The sequence below is a fragment of the Mizuhopecten yessoensis genome, unplaced genomic scaffold (assembly GCF_002113885.1).
Source record: "Mizuhopecten yessoensis strain PY_sf001 unplaced genomic scaffold, ASM211388v2 scaffold4627, whole genome shotgun sequence".
In the NCBI taxonomy this organism is placed as follows: domain Eukaryota; kingdom Metazoa; phylum Mollusca; class Bivalvia; order Pectinida; family Pectinidae; genus Mizuhopecten; species Mizuhopecten yessoensis.
This window is the reverse complement of record NW_018405641.1, coordinates 1-203: the sequence shown is the minus strand read 5'-3', so window position 1 is coordinate 203 and position 203 is coordinate 1.

Below are 203 nucleotides of genomic sequence, written 5' to 3'. Positions count from 1 at the left end.
GGAAATCAGCTAGACACTAACATATACAGGGGGGAAATCAGCTAGACACTAACATATACCGGGGGGAAATCAGCTAGACATNTAGGGGGGAAATCAGCTAGACACTAACATATACAGGGGGGAAATCAGCTAGCCAGTAGTTTCCCCTTAAACAATAGCACATAGAGGGGAAGGAATCAGCTAGCCAATAGTTTCCCCCTAGA